The following is an 18,032-nucleotide window of genomic DNA, read 5'->3' as shown; positions in this document are numbered from 1 at the left end:
AAGCCAAAGTGAGAAATGACCCTAATGAGACTGGGACAGTTTGAGTTTACCTGACCAATCTTTCCAGCAGTGCGCTGGTGCTCAGACACCAGGTAAAGCCTCCAAAGGGAAGTTTGGTGCACCAATAAAGAGAATCCCATCCACAGTGCAATTAATATCCAAGCCAAGCACTGGGGTAAACCAAGTCTTTCACAGCCAGGTAACCATGCTGTGCCTCAGCCAGCAGCTCTTTGTGCCCTCACATGGGAAAACTTGCTAAGCTGTGTCTTTAGACACATATATGCACATATATGTAAACCTATATAATATTATTATCCTGATATTAAGAGCTCAGCATATCCTAGTAAGATATAAATATGTTTGCATTGGCCCTCCTGAGCATTTCACACCACACGGAGGCTGAGCAGGAGATGTAAATCAGCTCAGTTGGGCGATAATTGGGCAGCAGTTTTGCAGCCCCACTACAGCATCTATTTCAATTACAGGGGGAAGGAAACCAGAGAGAGCATTTTATTTTACTCATTACTGCAAGCCATGAGGGACCACTAGATTTCTTAAGCTTTTGAAATTCTCTCTTCAGCAGTTTCTGCTGTAAAACTAGTTCAAACTTACTGAAAAAAAGGTCAATTTTCCATGTTCAGAGCCCTTCAGAGCTTTCAAAGGAGCAGTGTTAATGTGATCCTTGGCCTGCACAGGCTGAAAGGGAAAAATCATCTTTAAAAAAAGCATCTTTACAAGCGATGGGATTGTCTCAGATTTGATAGGAACCCCACAGCCACTGTTTGTGCCAAGATTGTTAAAAATAATTTTTAATGCTTTGCATTTGGGGTGTTTAGGCTTACGTATTTAAATAATTTTGGTTTTCAGGGATGGAAAGAAGTGAGGAAATCCAGGAAATATGAGTTTAATGATCTTGTCCCACTTCCAGTGAAATCAAGGGTGGCATCCAGAGGTGATCTGAGTGCACAGGCAATTGTGCACCTTAAAGCCAAGTGCAGGACCCTATATAACTTCTTCTCTTTTCATTTTTAAGCGAGAGCAAGACATCTCTTTGGACAAATACCACTGCAAATCAGAAGTGAAACCACAAGGTCAGGAAATCTGTTTGGGGCAAAAATATTTGTTTTGTTGTCCTGTGATCTAAATGTGAAATAAATATTAGTTTTGCTCAGATCGGTGTGAACAAATATCCGTTTGTATTACGGAGGAGGAGAGGTGACAAGGGATGCTCTGTGTGGTGTGACTGTGGAGGGTTCCTTGGCCACCAAACTCACATCTGGCTGCTGCCCAAGGGCAGGAGGGCTTGGACATGGGCAGAGGAGCAGGGATGCTGTGAGAACACTGTGTGCTTCAAGCAGTTCTGCCCAGCTTGCTGGACTCTAGGAATGGTCCAGGGACTCCTCCTTCCTCAGCCCATCTCTGGGGCAAAGCTTGCCTGGACCAGACCTCTGTTACACCAGGATGTCTCCACTGGAAAGGGGATGTGCTCACAGGAAACTACACTTGGGAATGCTGTATCATTCCAAGTTTTGAGTCTTTTGATGGCATTCTCTGCAAGGGAATGGATGATACATCTGTGTGCAATCACAGCTACATCCTTTTGGTCTCCTGACAGACAGGCTCTATGTCACAGACCTGTTGCAGGGCTTCACTGGGTGGAGGAAGCTTATTTACAAGCAGGATACAGCTCAGACTTTGGCTAGTTTGGAGCATTTAACCATTCCATGGACTTTTTTTGGAGCAATTTAGGCTGCAAGCAGTCTCTGGTGGTCCCAGGTCTAATCTCAGCCCATACTGGGCCTGCTTAGGCCACCCTCTGTCAGGTCCCATATGCCTGCAAGGACAGAGGGGATCCATCCCTCTGAGTAACTTTATTATTAAATAAGCTAAGAGTTTTCCTAAATATAGCAGCATTACATCCCATCTATCAAGAATCTTCCTTTATATTCTCTTTGCATTTGTTCTGAGAGGAAGGAGACCAAAGAGTTAAAAAAAGATTAGTTTTAAGAAATCCCAGGCTCAAAATCTGGGACATTCAGAGCTCTGCCAAGCTCTGCTTCTGCTCCTGCAACATGCCCTGAGCAGAGAGCTCAAACCTCACTCACCCAGCTCACCTCTTCCTTGTAAGTCAGCCTCATCCTGTTTTCTACAGCAGTAAGAAATGTTTTTAATTATTAGACTGTGATGAATGAAAATAAATATTAGTCTCAGTATTGCTCATGAACAATTCTCTTGGAATAGTCACTGGTTTGGTGCAAGCTTTGTTGGCTTTGCCAAATGATGCCCTTTCTACTCAGCAAAGTTTTTCGGGAAACAGGAGCGTAATAAATGTACATTATCAAACAAGTCTGTTCTGGCACAATATTTGTATGAATAACCATTTTGTGCTAACACCAGTGGAAGCTACACGGTTCACAAGCATCAGAAAGCACAACTGCCATTCAAATATTTGCAAATAATGAATATGTGATCCCACAAATAACAACAAACCATCCTGGTTGCTTTCATTGAGGAAAATGATTATGAATCACTCTGTGCTGTGGGCTCAATCCAACAACCACCAGCGTCAAAAGAAGTCTTTCCACAACTTCAAACAGGCAAGGAGCTGAGCTGTGTTTTCTCAGCTTTACCTGCTGTGTCCATTGCTCTCATATTGCACCCTTAAATAATAGAATTTATCAGGCAAGTAAGAGTTTCCTAGAGCAGCCAAGAGTGGGCAAATGTCATCTCCTGACTGCGTATGTGCAGCTCCCACTGATGTCAGTAGGGTTATGTATGGGCAAAATGAGGTCAGACCGTGTTGTCCTACTTTATGTGCCCTGTGGTATTACACTCAATTAAGTTTTGTCTCCCAGGACACAGCCTCTCTCCCACTTAAGTCACCAGGAGCTTTGTCTCTACACAACAGTGCGGGAGGAGGCACGAAATACCAGTCTTTGATGTAGAGTACAATAAGGTTTAACCCATGTATTCAGGAACTTTCAGCTGTGCTTTGAAAAGGGGGGGGTTGTTTAAATTCAGTAAAAAATGAATATTTCTGTGAAAATCCAACATGGGGCATCTTTGGGAGAAGGTAATGGCTTTGCAAACTCACTCAGAGCCTTGCAGAGTGTTGTAGATTCAGCAAGACCCTCTTCCCATGGCAGCAGGGACTCTTCCCTGCCCTCTGCCAACAGCTCCCCACTGATCCTTGCAGAAAGATCCTGAATATCATGGGCAATACTGCTTAGGCAGTGCAGGAGAATCAGTCACATCTCCTGTGTGGGTGACCACACGCTTGACTACTTTGAAATTATTAACCACTGGTTATGGACTGAAACTATAAATAGCTGTTGGAAGGCAAAAACAGTAAAAAAAAATTCCTTATTACAGACAAACAAGTTGTCAGAAGAATACTGGGTTTGGAGTGAACCAGATTTGGTTCTTGCCCCTTTGATGGGGTTTCTTCTGATTCTGAGCAAGCAGCTTGTCTCCCTGGCTTTACGAGAGATGGGCAGAAAAACATCTCTGAGGATAATTTTCCACGGTCTGTGGGATCTACTTGATGAGAAACACAGTGATTCAGAAATCATCTATTGCCCGTGTGCTGCTCTGAGGGATCTCCTCTGTGGGCACATGGTGAAATGCAGGGACTCTCCAAAACCTTTACTGACAAACAGTAAGACTATTTGAAAGCCCTTCTAATTCATACATTGTTTAAAAAACTAATTTAATTTTTAGATGTCTTACAGCTGCCAGGGTTAGGCATCCTTATATATAAAATAAGCATGTTTCCTACTGGATTTTAAAGTCCATTCTAAAAACCTTGGGAAAAGAGGACAGCTGGCTTTTTGGATGAAGTTAAACTCTGCATTGCACACATATGTCACAAGGAGGACTCACAAGGGTTTAGCCAGATCAAGGCTAGGAAATTATTTTGGGTTCTGATTGTGTCTCCATGTACCTCCATGGAGAGGAAATATCAGGTGGCTGGAGGAGTCTGGCTGGACAAGACCTCTGTGGACTAATGAGTGAGCTGAGACACCAAGAGCTCACAGAGACACTTGCAAATATGTCTGAATGTAGGTGTCCTAACTTCTGAATCCTGCCTGAAATGTCATATCACCCTCTGCAGGGGCTCCCCAGGAAGTCCCAGGCTACACTTAGGGCATCCTTGACTCATCCAGTGCTCCTGGGGTGGGATGCACATAGACTTTCCTTAGCTCTGCAGAGTAAGCAAGCTCTGGGCCCAGACATGGAGTAAGCCCAGTGGAGTCCAGAGCCAGAGCTCTCTCTGGAACAGGCTCTCCACTGTGGGATTAGGAGTTCAGAGAGGCCACAAACCTCAGTGCCTCTCTTTCCAAGAGCAAGGCACACTTGTTCAGCCTTGCCTGCGTAGGTATAAACACTGTGCACACACTGTGTAGTTAATTAAAACTATTCCCACTCAATTTTCCCCTGGGGGAAGGAAGAGACAAGATAGATGCTCATGGGAGAGGTGCTCATCACATTGCTTAATGTGAGCTGGAGTGGGACATGCAGGGCCGTGGGGAGGAAAAGCTGTGGGGGCTGAGGAAGCACCATGGAGAGCTGTCCCTGGAAAGAAATTTCCCTGAGTCTGTGCCCTGCTGAAGGGAAGAAGGGATGTGTTTCCAGGAGGGATAACAGGAGACCAAGACCATCTGCTCCCCAAGCGAGGAGACATGGATAGGGGCTTGCCCTGATAGCTACCCAATGGAGACTTCTTGCTTGGGACTTTTGGGGATCCTGGAACCTCCCATCTGCCAAAGCCCAGTTTTTGGGCAACTCATGGAAAGGACAGGAGAAGTCCCCAGTGCCTGGGCTGGGCACAGCACAGTCAGGTCTGTGCATCAGTGCCCAGTCTGAGAGACTCAGCGCTGACACCAGGAGCTGTCCTGGGCATCAGACCCAGAGCAGCCACAGCTGTCCCACCCCCTGCTCCAGAGTCACTCATGGGGACACCAGGGAGTCACTCATGGAGGCACCAGGGAGTCACTCAGGCCTGCCTTTGGTGGTGTGTGGATGTGAAAGGGTTCATTCACATTGCCCTAGTCTCTGCAGCCAGTGCTGTGCCAGGCAGCATCACCAGTGTTGTCCTTGGCTCCTTGGCTCCCAAGCACAAGCACAAGTATGAACATCCTTTGCACTGAGCATGGGCTATGGGACAAGCCCTTCTGAAATATTTTCATTTCAAATCAGCTCTGGTGTCTTGCTTTTTTCAGTGCTGAGCAGCATGGTGCTGAGCTGGTGCTGCCATGGTGGGAGGGATGCAGCTGGTACCCACCAGGGCATGGGGTGATGCAGGTCCATCAGGTGTCCTGGTGCCTTCCTGCAGGTGCTGAACAATACCAGGTGCAGAAGAAAAGGTGTGGCTTTGTGGGTACAAGAAGGACCTAAGCACCACCAAGATTCTGGACATGCAAAGTGTTTCTGCTTTTCCCAAAAGAGGATTAAACCAACTGCATTTAGCAATGAGTAGGATTCTGTCACTCATCAGGGCAGGGGGGATGTCTCTGGGCAGCCCCTGTCCCATCAGGGACTCAGCATGCAAACATCTGGACAGCAGTAATGCCATTCCTGAGGGAGCTGTGCTGTGGGTTCCTCACCTGGGGCTCAGGTTCTTGTGAACCTGAAGCTGGCAGGGAAGAACCAAAGTGTCCCAAATGTCCAAAATGAAAGAAAAGTCAGATTTCAGGCTATAGGTTCCCAAGGAGGCAAATTGTCACTTTAAAAATGTAAAAAAAAGCCCAAGGTTGGAATCCCCTTGGAGCTGCCCTTTGCACCAGGGAAGGGTTTTGTCTGATCACAAGGTGCTCCTTTTCAAAGTTTTTTTTTTTTCTCTTAACAAGGAAATGTCTGTACTTTGTTTATCAACTGAAGCTAGGAATAAAATGCACCTAAATATTACTTCTACTTTGGGTATAACTGAATATGCAGCAAAATTGGAAAATCTTCTTGTAGATTATACATTGGAGCTATTCTTTTCTGATTTGTAGGGATCCTGACAGGACAGAACTATTTATTGAGAGTTAAATAATGACATCTGTTATCAGGAATATCAAATCCAGTAGAAGATGTTTCATATTAAAATACAAACTCATGGCCAAATTTCCTCTTGATGGATATAGACACGGCTTTATAAACTTCTTCAAAGTTTCACTCTTTACACCAGAAAAAAATTCAACCCAAGGACCTTCTACAAACAAGTCTTATACACATGCACAAAAAGAGTCTGCTTTTAAAAAGTGTCTCACAACAACAACAACAACAAAGGCAGAAACAAACCCCCAGACCTCTGAGGCTTTGCTGCATTAGGTGGAATCAAAGTGACCTCTAGTGATTCGCTGTTAACTGTGCAGCTCAGCAGCAGCTGCACTGAGCTCGAGGGGTGGGATGGGATGTGTGCTGCTCTCTCAGCTGGTAAACTGCAATCAATACCTGGTTTATGCAAAATTATGGCAATTAATAGCTGTTAAAATGGCAATTCTTACGATTTCTGTGTGGAATATTTCCCAAACTCTACACTTTCTTTTCCTGCGTGTTGCACACTGTTAAAAGGAGTGTTTTTATCAGCCCATTAAAAATCAGCAACACAATGAATTTATTAGTAACTTATCATCCATGCGTCTTCTGGCACTGCTGATGTACTGCTCTTTGGGAATAGACAGGATAGGAAGTGTGCAAGATTTGTGATTTAACTCATTTGTTCTTACTTTTTGGAACAGTCTCAGCCAGATCACAAAATTATTACCATTTGTGTAAGGAGTGTGGAGTGTTGCTGTGGGGCTAAGCCATACCCATCCCCAGGTTCAACCAGAGAGATTATCACCTCTACAAGGTCATCTTTTCCCTCCCAGACTATTAAGTTTTTTTTTTTTTTAGAAAGAGCATAGAGAGAGGATGTTACAATTCATCAGCAGTGGGGGAAATGAAAATTGTGTATCAGCCAAATTATGTCGGTTTACTCTGAAAATCAATAGTGAAGGGGGTTAGAAATGGGATGTCATCATTCAAAGGCAATGCAGGAGAAGATCTGTCAGCAACAAGATGGCTGTGTGCTCTGTCCTAGTATTCCCCAGGGATATTTCAGGCTTGGGGAAGGCAGAAAAAATCATTGATCCCTTTGGCACAGGAGATTGGGATGGGCATGAAGGAGATCTCAGGAGATGCTGAGCTCTGTTGGGACTCAGAATGTAGATATTTAAAAAAAAAATGTCTTTCACAGGTTAGATGTGTCAACCCCTGAATCATAGCTGGGTGAAAACCAGGACCCTATTCCTACCAGAATAAAAACCCACCCAGCTGCTTTAGTTCTGTTCATCTTTTGAAGAAGTTAATATCTGAGAGCTGATTCTTTCCTGCCCCATCTCTACATCCATTACAGACCATGAGGTTTGACATCTGCAGGAAGAAGGACAAGAGCACTGCTCCTGCCTTGCCCTGTCTCCCTGCTGTTGGCTCTCCACAATGGCCATGCCGAGAGCAAATTGCTGTTTGAATCCTTTCCAGGGCTGATTTTGCATTCCCTGTAATTTCCACGGAGGCTGTGCTGCTGTAATGAAATGAGCTCCCTTGTTGTGGTCAGTGCCAGCCTGATCACCCACTTGCAATAAAGATCCCTTTTTTCCCCCACGGATTTGTCAGCACCTTCCACTCCCACCAGCCAGCACTATTTGGGACATTCCTAGGATACGTTTCAGAAGGATTTCACATGGAAATGAGAAGTTTTGCAATGGGTGTTGACTGACTCGCTGTCTCAGTCTGTCCCTCTGCCTGCCCCACCAGCTCTGTGAGGGATGCTGGGGACCCTCCTGCCTCTCTGGGGGGGTCTGTGGTACAAAACCAGGCTGTGTTCCTAAAAAACACTGCTCTCTACCCCCAAAATGCCCCAGCTGGACCTGAGTGTAAGGCTGTTATTGTCAGCCTATGACTTCATCTGCCACTGCTCAGGAGCATCTTCTGAATTCAGCCTCCTCCATCCTGGGGCATGAAGCACCTTGAATGAGTAAAATGATGCACATGTTTGTCCAGGGCCAGAAATTAGCCAGACAAAACCTATTTGCTTTCAAATAAAGAATCCAGACCAGAGAATCCCAGCCCAGGCTCTGCTCTGCTTGGGTAAACCTTCTGCAGAGCTATGACTGGGGCCAAGCAACAGGTCCAATCCACATGTCCGTGTGAAGTCTAATATGATTCAATCTGTGTTTGCTTTTAAGGCTTAGAGACTGAAGGAAAACATTTTTATTTGTTGTGAGCAGCAAAACCAATAAAAACTGGTGGGTAAGAAAAAGCAGGGGGCTCAGCACTGGATGATCTGGTGCTAACTCTGAATTATCTTTTAGACAGAGGTATCTTTATGGATGTTAAACCAAACCAGAATCTTTCTGTGCTTCAGTTAATTTCTTTCACAAAGAAACATGCACATTTTATTAAGCTCCTTATAAATTTCATTTTCATGTTGGATTAAATGATATCATTTTAATGAAAGGCAGCAGCTAGAAAAATGCATTTTGTCTTGAAAGAATCACTTTCTGGTAAAGAACCATTTCCTATTTTTAAAGCCAGGACTGTGATAATCCAAATGCTTGCATAGCCTTTGGTTACCAACCCTGAAAGCTGTAAAAATATAATTTATTTTACACATGCATGCTGTGGGTTTATTTTTCCAGCTCAGGAATGAGAATACAGAAGCTAGTTTCAGTTTTGTGGTCTAATAGGTCAGTGCAGATTTACCATTTTAAACATGTGCAGCCATAAATACAAAACAAAACAAATTGTTGCTGCTGCTGTGATCCAAACCCCAAATTAAAAACAAATACAAATTAGAAATCCCCTTTAGAAATCTCATCTGTCTAAAGCTGCTGAAATACTGCCTTCATGACAAAACTTCTCAGATAACAACATTGCATAATAGGTTGACCTTTTAGAGTATTCTTACTAAACCTTTCTTTTGTTTGTTTGTTTTGAATATCCTTGTACTTAGAGGCATTTTTAAATTTGACTCTGAGCGTGTGTTTGCATGTGAATTTCAGATTGTGTTGGTTTTTTTCAAGTTAGCTTCTGGCCTTCATTGTCTGAGTGAAAATGTTAAGAATGTGAACCTGAAATGTTAAAAAAAAGGAAAAAAGGAAATAAGGAAATTAAATAAAACTTGAGTTTAAAACAATCTTGTATTTATATCAGGGCAAAGTTTGCACAGTTGAAATTGGGATCAGGAGATTATTGAAAAGTAGCAGAGTGGAACATTTAAATTCTTTGATGCTGGAAACCATAGAAAAGTATAAAGCAGCCAGCTGGATACCAACCCACCCAGCCCATCCTGTCCACCAGAGAGTGACACCCTAGTACTCCATGGGCACTTGCTTCAAGAAGGCAAAACATGATGGTGCTGAATATTTTTCAAGAGGTCCACTGCTGTCTGAAGGAAAATTTTCCTGAGGGAAGCAGTTTGGCAATCTGTTCCTTAGCAAATGTCTCGCTGAATTCATTGGGACTGGAAGCAGTGGTGGGGAAAATCAGTGCTGCACAAGATGCTCCTGTAGATTCCACACAACTGTCTGTGGGGATTTGGCTTTTCTGCCCTGGTACCCGAGAGTGGATTTAGAAATGCCAAAGGAAGAAGCATGAGAGAGGAGGGGCAAACATTGGGAGCTGAGGGGTTCCTTCAGCTCCTGCTCAGCATCTCCTGCAGGGCTTTCCAAATGGAACCAACCTCCAGACTTCCCTCATGCCAGAGGGGAGTGAGTCAAAATATTATAACAACACAAGATTCCCTGGTGCTGGTGGGGCTGCACAAGCTGCCAAGCACATTTTGAGTCCAAAAGCAAAAAAAAAAAGTGTTTACCAACAAAACCTAATGCCTGAAAGCCCAGTGAAGCCTTTCGAAGGTGTTGAGACTAATGGCTCTTCTCCCTCTATCTTCCCAGACTGTTTTTGTGGTTTAGCCAATTTTATGATACCTGTAAAGTGTTGAAATACATTTCCAGTCCTCTTCAGGCTCCCTTGCACAAAGCAGAACCTGACACATCACTGCAGGCAGACTGCACTCCTGGAGACCAGCTGGCAAACCTCTGAGCAGCAAAGCCAATCTTTTTGGAGGTTCATGAGGAAAATTGCCATAAACCAGGTTTTGTTGCTTGGCTTTGCATAGGAATAACCTAAAGGTTGTTGAAATGTCCAGGTAAAGATGAAGTGGTGCAGGGAAAGCTTCATTCACCCTACAGAGAGCAGTGACTCAAAGATAACTGAAGGATGGCTTGAAAAGCACCTTGCTGTGGTTTCCAGGAAAATACTGATACTGGACATGGGAGGGAGAGAGAAATGGCTCATGGATGTGTATGGAAAATTACTGGATCCACCACAGAAATTCAATTTGTCCTTTTCCACCCTTAACCAAGAAGCCTTGCTGCTCTCCATCCAAGAGAAGCAGCATCTGAGATGACACATCCAGAGAGGATGATGTTACACAGATCCATCAAATCAGCTGCACTGGCAGGGCAACTGGGAAAGTAGAAACTCTAATTTGTGGTAGGGAGGAGAGGGCCTGAGCAAGCACAAGGCAAATGTCCTGGCCCTGGTACTGCACAAGAAAACAGAGCAGGTTTTAGATGAAAAAAGGATCAAAGATAGAGAGCCAAACAGAAAATGGGATTTATAGTACCAGATTGGGTCAGTTAATGCAGAATGGTTCTTTGATTAAGTCAGCGATTTTATGTTATTTTTAGACAGAACAATTGATCTAAGGTGAATTTGCAATGATGCTGCATTAGTATGTGCTACCTCAGCCCAAGAGGATGGAAACAAGCAGAGCTGATGTGCAGGCTGAAGGCTTGGCAGTGAGGGGCTGTGAAGAGCTCACTGTGAAAATGGAAGGAGACAAATGGATTTCCTCACACATTGATTGTTTCACTCATCTATTCTAATGCCCTGGCAGAAATTTAGGAGTATGTAATGGTGGGTGACAAGAGGAAAGCTGCCATGGTCAATCAATGTGACCAAAATTCTGGTCAAGAAGCATGAGATGACCTTGACCAAATAATAGAAATTATTAAGAAATTATAATCAGAAGTGCTCCTTGCAAGTAAAAACAGTTATTTCTGTTAGAAACAGGAGGCAAGAAGGGAGAACTGAATCCTACAGGCATTAACCACATCCATGAAACCATCAGGAATGTTGCAAGGCTGTGCAAAAAGCCAGTATGATGCTAAGAGCTATCAGGTGAGGTATTTCCACCAGAGCTGGGGGAAAAGCTTTGGGAAGCAGCACACATGCACAGGAAAAATACGGGTTTTAAAGCTGAATTTTTTGCATAGAATTCAAGTGAGTCTGATGATGATGGAGATGTAGGAAGAAAGTCAGGGGGTTGTGCACTCTGAAAGACGGAGGATTAGAGGTGAGTCCTCTGCTGAAAGGCTGCTCATCCTTCCTGTGCTTTAGCAGTGGTCAGTCACACCACCCATGGAAAAACAAACATTCAGCAATACATCACGCCTCTCCAGGAATTTCAACAGCTTTCACACATACCTCTATAGCTAATTACTTGCTATTTAAAGCACTGTTTAGCTTGCACTTATATGTCAGAAGAAACTTCCAGGGCTGACAATCCTGACCTGCAGGGGTTGAAGCAGCAGCCAGGAGATGGGCAGGTGTGTGGGTCACTCTGAAATACCCATCCCAGTCCAAGCTCTGCTAAATCAGGCATGTCCAGCCCAGAGGAGAGAGTTTGGCAGGAAAGAGCTCCAGGACAGATGTGCACACGTGGATGGGATGTCCAGATGAGGGGCCTGGCAGTGCTCACTTTTGGCTGATGTTATTTTGGTGACTGCAGTCAAAGGGCTGATGTGATGTGGGTAGGAAGGGAAATGACCTCTGAAGTGTGGGTCCAAGGCAGCTCTGCTCCTGTCCAGGAGCATCATCCCACCACAGAAGGGTGCACAGGGCAGCCCCCAATGTAGGGTCCAATTTTGGGTGGGTCCTGCTTGGAAAAACAGAGTGCACAGCTCAGAGCCAGAGCCCAGCTCCTTCCCAGTGTGAAGAAGGGAATTTTTCTTGGCCAAACCTTGAAGCCCATGCTGCCACCCAGCTTTTCCCTTGTCCAATTTGGTGCCCAATTCACTGTTTCTCATAGTTAGTTTCCTTCTGTTCAAGAATCTGCTCTTTAATATATCCACAGATATTATTGAATTAAAACCTTCTTTTTTTTCAGCTTCATTCCAAGTAAAGAAAATGACAATTAACCTGATTCGGTTGTGAGTTAATTCATTTAATCTCCAGGTGCCCTTAATCTTGAAATTAATACCCCTAAAACATGGCTAAGTAGCATTCAGCTCTCTTCCTTTAATTATGTGTATAATGAAGCTCATTTAGAAAGCAGCCAGCAGTATGGAGACCACATTGCAGGTATTACACCTCTTTCCCACTATTATCCAAATCCCCTTTTCCAGGTTAGGATGACAGTCAGGACTTTGCTCAGCACCAACTGCTGACACTCAGGCTAAAAATGTCTCATATGGCACAAAAGCCTGGGAATTGTTGGTTCTGTGAAATCTGGAGAAGAAGTGGTCACAGTGGACCCAGCTGGTGGCATGTTATGGTTTTTCCTGCCCTCTGCCAGCAGGAAAAGAAGTTTCAGTGGCATTAATCTCCTCTCATTCCTCCCACCTCTGCCTGCACTAACCTTCCCTCTGCTGCACAGGAGCCAGGCTCTGGCATCCCTCAAACACTGCAAATGAGCAACAAACTCCAGTTAAATGATTGTTCTCTACCTGACCTCCTGAATCTGGAGAAAAGGAGGCTCAGGGGGGACCTTATCACTCTCTACAACCACCTGAAAGGAGGCTGCAGCCAGGTGGGTCTCTTCTCCCAAGGAACAAGCAATAGGACAAGCGAAAACAGCCTCAAGTTGCACCAGGGGGGTTTAGAACGGATTTTAATAAAAAAAATTCTTCACAGAAAGGGTTGTAAAGCACTGGAACAGTCTTCCCATGGCAGTGGTGGAGTCCCCATCCCTGAAGGGGTTTAAAAGATGTGTAGAGGTGGCACTTGGGGACATGGTTTATTGATAGGCTTGGCAGTGCTGGGTTAGCAGTTGGACTCGACATCTTGGGGCTCTTTTCCCACCTAAGCCGTTCTGTGGTTCTTTGATACATTGATTTCCCACCTGGAGGAAGGTTGGCATGGAGCATGAGTGGGGCCAGGAGTTGTGTCCTGCAAGGAGTGTCCTTCCCACCAGCCCAGGCTGTGTTTCCAGGGCTGCTTGCTTCCTCACCTGTTCATAATGCTTCTGTCTAAAGACTGTTGGGTATGCCAGGGAGAAAAAAAGCAAAAACCCTACTCCAAACACTGGTAATTAGTTCCTGTAAATGGGTTTCAGTCTGGTTATGCCTCTGGCTCAGTCTGATGCAAGATTTTTTTCACGCCCTTTCCAAAATCACATGTCAAAACTGGTTCTCTGAGAATATTCTGGGACACTTGGTGTAAACAATTCTGATACAAAACTGCAACAAGGGGTTCTTTGGGTTTTTTTTTTAATGTTTCCCTAGGGTGTTTCTAATCACAGCACAAGGACCGTGTTTCTGTGGGAAACACAATCTCACTCTCTCTTGCGCTGGCAAGCTTGGCAGTGCCCAGCTGGGCAGCTCATCCACTCACTGCACAGCTCCCAGCACACCAGACACCTCTCCTGGCATTTCTGGGCTTGGCATGGGCAGGAAAAGTTCCAGCACAACCAACGCTTCCTTCAGCATCATTCCCCAGTGGCCCAATATCTCTTCTGCACCCCTATGCCCCTCCATCATGAAATCTTACTGCAGAAACAGGAGGAGGAAGGGGAAGGTAAGCACTAAAAATGGATCTCTAACCCATAAAAGGGATTGGAGATGGGCACAGGCTCTTCCCAGGATGGAGAGCTCCCTTCTGAGGTGGGACAAGGCTCCCCTGTCCCGATGGCTGGGCTAGAAGTGGCAGGATAGTTCAGGTAGAGGGTTTGGGAGGGGAGTGGGACGTCCTGGGGGAAGAATTTCTCTGGAAATTGCATCATGGGTTGCTGGCCTGGGGATGGGCAAAGGTGTGGTTGAAGGACATAGACCAGACATTTAATTTTATGAGGCTGAGAAAGAAGACAAGCCCTTGTACCTTCACACCCAGCATGAGTCCCTTGCAACCAGGGCCAAAAAAATCACAGAGCTGGCAACAGTCATTCACTGTCTCTCAGACTTGCACATCCTCCTTAAGATTCACTCACCAACATAAGGAAACCTAAAAAAAAATATCTGAGGACTTTTGTGGTATTTGGGTTTCATGTATCTTGTCATGGGTAACTTCACACCTTCACTCAGGAAGCAACCCCAAATATCTTGTAAATAAACACCACCTTCATGGAGAAGGTTCCCATCCACTGTGTTACCCACTCTACACTGTTAAATAAAACCCTGATTTGAATGGGATCTGTCACCATTTTTTCATTGGCTTTGAAGTTTTTGATGTTTCAGAAATGTTTGCCCTTAATACCTTGATCCCATGGTCTGTAAGGTCTCCTCAACTTCCTTCAGATCTTCTCCTGATCCTTGGGGTGAGGATCAGCTTCACCTGAGGCCTCCCTCACCCTCTTGCCAAGCCCCTGTGGAAGAAGATCCAGGGTCTGGTTTGTCTCCTCCATGGTAAAGGACCAGCTGTATCAGCTGAATGCTCCCAAGTCCATGGGACCTGATGGGATTCACCCTGGAGCTTTGAAGGAGCTGCCAGATGTTGTGACAGGACCTTTCTTGATCATCTACCAAAGGTCCTGGAAGTCTGGGGAGGTCCCTGCTGATGGGAGCTGCCCAATGTTACTCCAAACTAGAAAAAGATTGGTGTGAGGGAAGGCCCAGGGAGCTACAAACCTTAGCTCAACCCCAGTTCCTAGAAAAGTTATGGAGATTGTACTGAGTACTAGAGAAAGGCACTTAAAGAATAATATAATCATCAGGCTCAGTCACTGTGAGCTCACAGTGGGAAAGTCCTGTCCTCAATGTTTGTGTTTTAGCTGCTGGGCCATGCTGGTGACCAGGAGCTTGTGAGGAACTGATGGTGGATGGGTGGACAGAGCCTTTCCTGGCTGGGGCTTTTCATCTGATGGTTTTGCCTGTGGGATTTTGGGTTCTTCAGGGGTATTTTTAGGCTTTTAGGGCTATTTTTTAATACTGTTTTGATAAGACAAGTATTTCTGTGCTCAGTAAATCACCTGCTTCATTGAAGCGCCATGAGAGGAGGGTGCAAGTGAGGATACAGCAGCTGCCAGGTCCAGGAGGCACAGAGGATGCTGCCTCTGGAGCTCAGCAATCCCTTACAAGCTGCCTCATGTGCCACCCCATCTCCTTCTGAGACCAAACCCAGGGGGAAGAAGCCAAGAAGGCAGCACCTCTGAGCAGGAGGAGGCCAAGCTGGTGGCACTGTGCACTAACCACAGGACCTGGGACATTGCACGGGGAAAATTCTCACGTCTAAATGCAGAGTTCTGCCAGAAACAGCCACAGAGAAGAGGAGCAATGAAGCAGAGGCTGATGCAGAGCCTTGCTGAGCTGTTCCCTCGCTGCTTAGGCTCCACAAAGCCCTGTTTGCACCACAGTGGCTCACGGCAGCCATCTGGTGACCACAGCCCTCATCTCCCACAGAAACCAGGGGAGTGGTGGCAATGAGGGGGACAGAGGGTTGTCAGCCTGCCAACAGAGCCTCCTCCTGAGCTGCCCTGAGATGGTAGCTGCTTTTCCTCGGGCAGTACACAGCACGACCCTGGATGAGCTCTTGCACAACAGCAATTAATCAGATATTAGATAAATAATTTTCAATGTATCCAAAGTGTTTGCATCATCATCAATGCAGTAACAGAGATAATAAAGCCAGAGAAACGTAGCAACATTCAAGCTATAACCATCATGCTTTTGTGTTTGACTTCAAGTTTCTTGTATACTCAAAATATTTAGGATTTGATGTGTGATTTTTTTTAAAGGCTCCAGCATAAACTGTGAGGATACAGGTTTAAGACTGGAACACTGCAAGTCTTTCCTTTTCCTTTTCCTTTTTCCTTTCCTTTCCTTTCCTTTCCTTTCCTTTCCTTTCCTTTCCTTTCCTTTCCTTTCCTTTCCTTTCCTTTCCTTTCCTTTCCTTTCCTTTCCTTTCCTTTCCTTTCCTTTCCTTTCCTTTCCTTTCCTTTCCTTTCCTTTCCTTTCCTTTCCTTTCCTTTCCTTTCCTTTCCTTTCCTTTCCTTTCCTTTCCTTTCCTTTCCTTTCCCAATCTAAGTCAAGGTATTCACCCTCTCCACCTTGCAAACAAATGCACTCATCATATTTGTTCCTTGCAATTGATTGGAAAGGAAGAAAAAAAAATCAGGTGCTTTTAAACCCTAATGCACATCTTTGCAATAAGAAACTCGAGGGCTCTTGCTTTGAAATAAAACAGGCTGAGAGACACTTGCCAGTTCCAATCAATAATGCAAGAATCTTGGCTCTGGGTTCATCCCTGCAAGATGTTGTGTCAGGGTTTTGAACCTCCCCGGGAGCAGGAGGGATGTGCTGAGTCAGAGAAGGACATCACCCTGGGCAAGAAAACCTCAGGGCAAGATGCTGGCCAGGGGTCCAAGCTGCCAAGATGTGGCACAAAAGCTGTCAGAAAGGATCCTGCCTGCTCTGGGACAGCCCCTTCATCAGCAGCATTCAGTGTGAGGAGCCATTTCACCTCCCTGAGAGGGGTAATTATTTCTTGTCAGTTAGACTCAATCACTGAACTCCACACAGCTGGGGGCAGAGAACCATTTAGCCTCATTTACCACCCTGATAGCCTTTTAGCTCTTCCACATTTCACACAGTCTCTGCCATTTTGCCCATAAATTCTCCTTCAAAAAAAAAATCATAAAAATTTATGAGAGGAAAAAAAAAAGGGCATAAAATGGAGGCAGCTAAGAGAAAAGGTACTAAAATTTTCAAATGAAGATGAGGTTATGTACCCCCAGCTGCTTCAAGTGCAGTGATTGAGGGTCTGGCTGATGAGGGATGATTACATTCCTCCTGCTCCTCACCCCCATTAAAAGCAGCGTGCATCCTCCCTCTGGAGATGGCTGATGAACAGTTAGCACAGGGAAGGCTTGGGAAAGACCACATCTTCCCTCTTTTGATGCAATCCATGAATTTTCCTGACCTAAGTGAAAGAACACGAGCCCTTTGCAACAAGCCAGCACCTTTAAACAGTCTGAAAGGTTTAAATCCATAGGAACTGTGGGGATCACTTTGCAGAGAGGCTCTTTTGTGGCAGGATTTAAGATGGAGAATACACCAAGAAATTATCTTCTCATTCAGTTAATTGGGATTTGGCTTCCAGGACTGGTTTTACCACTCAAAAATCCAGGCTAGAAATAGAAAAGGACATACTTACAATGTCAACATTCTCAAACTGTATCCAGTCCTTGTAACTCAAATTTGGCATCCATTTACTGTTTGCCTAAGTGCCAGTTTCAATGATAAGGTTAATAGTGATAGCAATAATATTTTTAGAAAAAAAATCAAATTATAAGAACTGACAAAGAATAGACTGATATCTGCTATCTGCAGAGAAATTGTAAACCCATCCCAGAGCAAATTCACAGCAGCATTTCTGTTTTACTGGAGACCACCTAAGCACGAAGTAGTAAGAATTCAGATAACTAACATTTGTAATTTGATTTGCTATCAAGTTTTCTTCAAGTGTTAGATTTCAGAAAGATATGATTATTTTTTTAACAATTAGACCATGCTAGTGAGCCAGATTTTGTTTGCATGAAAAATACTCAATGCTAGCCACCACTAACATGAATAAAACCCAGAGGGCCCATGCTCAGGAGTATCTGACCCAAGACCATTTCCCTCTGTGCAGCACTAAACAGACACTGCACATTGGAGAAAGTGCCCAAACTTCCTGTGATGGGTGCTGGAAAAACCAGTTTGAAGACTCAGGTCTCCTCTGCAGTGAGGGCTGTAAGAGCAGCCAGGCATCCCAAACTCCTGAACACCTCTAGAGTCTTACCA

The sequence above is a fragment of the Lichenostomus cassidix genome, chromosome 2, assembly GCF_008360975.1.
Source record: "Lichenostomus cassidix isolate B80296 chromosome 2, HeHo_3.0, whole genome shotgun sequence".
Lineage (NCBI taxonomy): Eukaryota > Metazoa > Chordata > Aves > Passeriformes > Meliphagidae > Lichenostomus > Lichenostomus cassidix.
The sequence above is the reverse complement of the archived record's forward strand: the minus strand, read 5'-3'. Positions refer to the sequence as shown.